Source organism: Fukomys damarensis, unplaced genomic scaffold, assembly GCF_012274545.1.
Source record: "Fukomys damarensis isolate Sample0158 unplaced genomic scaffold, DMR_v1.0_HiC HiC_scaffold_13, whole genome shotgun sequence".
Lineage (NCBI taxonomy): Eukaryota > Metazoa > Chordata > Mammalia > Rodentia > Bathyergidae > Fukomys > Fukomys damarensis.
The window spans coordinates 39,640,332-39,643,354 of NW_022900925.1; the positions used below are offsets into that span (position 1 = coordinate 39,640,332).

General features: G+C 38.7%; 1 pseudogene; it reads right to left on the bottom strand.

The window, feature by feature from the left end:
* Positions 1–989: 989 nt before the first annotated feature.
* LOC104875407 lies at positions 990–1,858 on the bottom strand (annotated as a pseudogene).
* Between the last annotated feature and the right edge of the window lie 1,165 nt (positions 1,859–3,023).

Below are 3,023 nucleotides of genomic sequence, written 5' to 3' on the forward strand. Positions count from 1 at the left end.
TAAATTAATGGTTATTTGTTACAGTAAATTATGGAGATTTTCATTACAACAATTTTTCCCACATGCTACAATCTGGAAGGAATATACCTACCTGAAATTGTCATTAGTATTTTTTCCCACTCCTCTAAAGGCAGAAATAGGTTTTTAAATATCAAATCACCATTTTGAAAGCCATAAGATACAGATATTCATAAATATTATGTGACACACCAATATTTATGAAAAAAGTGTTGGTTTTAAAAATGTTAAGTGTTAAAGGCATTTCAATCAACACGCTATTCATGTCTTTCTGAAACCAAGATGTGGGAGACCTTTCTTGACATTCTGCCTTCTTGCCATGTGACCAAAAACACTCACAGAGGAACACAAATCCAGAATACCCATTAAAGAATAAAAGCTTCACACAAGCAGCCAAGCTAATCAAGACAAATGAAAAGTAATACCAAACTTCTTTAATATACCAATGTTGTTTTGGAAGCATCATCAGAACAAGTAGAATTTTAGTTATGAAGGGCCTGGACTACTGTCCGTACTGAGATTGTGCTTAGTGGTCAAAGAGAATCTTCAACATCCTAGGAAAGTGGTGAAATCATGCTCTGTGTTACTCCTTGAAGATTTGACAGGTTCGATGATGATCTCTGTTTACCTCCCTATGGTTCTAGGAATTCTATAGAACAAGTAATTCAATAATTGATAGGAGTATTTAAGCAAAAAAGAGAACAAAAGAAGACCTTGTAGTAACATATACTAGGCAGATGGGTGTTTTCAAACAATTACATCATAAATGTAAATTATAAAATAAAATGCACTCATAAGGGTCACCTGTTGTATGTTGCATAAAAATATGTGAAAAGCAAACTGTGCATGGTTACTATAACATTGTACCTTGGAAAGCCAGTAAGTGGAGTTTCTTGCAAATATTTATTGCCATAATATAAAACAAATGTACAAACTGCAGGGTCCCTAAAATAGCATACAGAAAGATTTCACTATCTTATCAAATATGCAAGGGATAGATTTCCCAGAGTTTAAAACACAATACAGGCTGTTCTCCATGGCTTTCTTCCATGTGTGATAGTTTGGCTCCTTTATTCTGGTTCTCACTTTCCCACAGTCCAAGGGTCTGAATAATCTTTTCGACCAGCCCTTAAGGGCCGGGGATATAGCTCAGTGGTTCTGTCACCTGCCTCATAAGTTTAGGTCCCAAGTTTGATTCCTGGTACCCAAACAAACAAACAAACAAACAACCAGCTCCTCAAAGGCACACTGTGTACCATCACATGCTTTTGCACTAACCTCTACAGGTAAAATGGATTGCTTTCGTGCAAATTTCAGACCTTGACTTCTATCAACTTTGTGATTTTCCTTATTAATTTTATTTCCAACTAGCACGGTTACTATGTCATTTCTGGCACAACGGGTTTCCATTTCATTTAACCATTGTCCAGTGTAGCAAAGGTAACACCATAAGCTAACATAACACCCCGTGCACCACACTAGTGGCTGGGAGTTAATGTTCTAAACCTCTCTTGATTATATTGTAGGTTTAGCCTCATTTCTATTCACTGAAATTGTTTTCACCTTGAAGTCAACACCCATATTGTTGCAAGTTCTGGATAAAAAGTATCATCTGTGGGGCCAGGGGCACCACAACTGCCTCACAAGTGCAAGCAAGGTCCTGAGTTCAATCTCTGATACCAAAACCAAAACCACAAACAACAAACCAACCCACAAACAAAAAAGTATCATCTGTGAACCTTGACAGCAGGCTGGACTTGCTACTCCACTGTCACAAATAAGAAGGATCTTCAGAGTGGTCAACGTATCTTCATGCATCCTGACCCTGTTCTGCCCATGCCCAGCTGGCCACTGTGTGCACCTCTCAACCTTTCACCAGGAGAGTCAAGTTTATCCTGATTTATGGCAGGGTAATACTCCATTGTGTGTAAGTACCACATTTTCTTTATCCATTCATCTGTTGACAGACATAGAGGCTCTTCCAAGGTTCAGCTATTGTGAGCTGTCCTGCTATAAACGGGTATACGTGTATCATCGCAATGTGATGCATTTAACTCTTTTGGGAGGGTATCTTGAAGGGGAATAGCTGGGTTGAATAAAATTTCTGTTTTTAGCTATTTGAGGTATCTCCATGTTGATTTCTGTTTTATTTTTTTGTGACAAGGTCTCACTGTGTAGTTCAGACTGAACTTACTATGTAGCCCAGGCTGGCCTCGAACTCAAGGCAATCTTCCTGCCTCAGCTCCAGACCTCTAGGGTTGTAGGCATGCACCACTACGCTGGGCATTCTTCGTATTGATTTCCATAGTGGTTGTGCTAATTTACATTCCCACTGTCAGGGATTCACTGCCAGGAATTTAGCTTAGCGATGGCCTGCCTCCCAAATGCAAGATCCCGAGTTTGATCTCTGGTACAAAAAACAAACAAACAAACAAACAAAACCTCACAAAAACCCCAAATCATTCCCACCAACAACGTAGAAGTATCCCTTTTCCCCATAGATTCACCAGCATTTGTTATTACTTTCTCTGATTTCTCCACGGCAGCCCTTCTGTCCAGAGTGAGACAGAGTCTCCGTGTTGGTTTAATTTGCATTTCTCTAGGAGCCAGAGACGTTGAATAGTTTTTCATGCATTTACCATCCATGTGGACCACTTCTGAGAAATGCGTATTCATTTCTGTTGTCCATCTTTGGACTGGGTCTTTTATATTTGAGGGTCTAATTTTTTGACTTCTTTATGTGTTCTGTATTTTCATCCTCTGTGAGAGGAGAAGCTCCAAAACTTGGTACCATTTTGTAGGTTATATCTTCCCACTCTTTGTTGTGTCCTTTTTTCTGCAGCTTTTTAATACAATACATCCCATTTGTTGGTTCTTGATGTTATTTCTTGTGCATTGGAGTTCTGTTTAGAAAGTATTTGCCAATGCGTATGTCTTCAAGAGTTTTATCTATTTTATATGCCAGCAGATTGTGTTTCTGTTTTAATATTTAGATCTTCACTTCA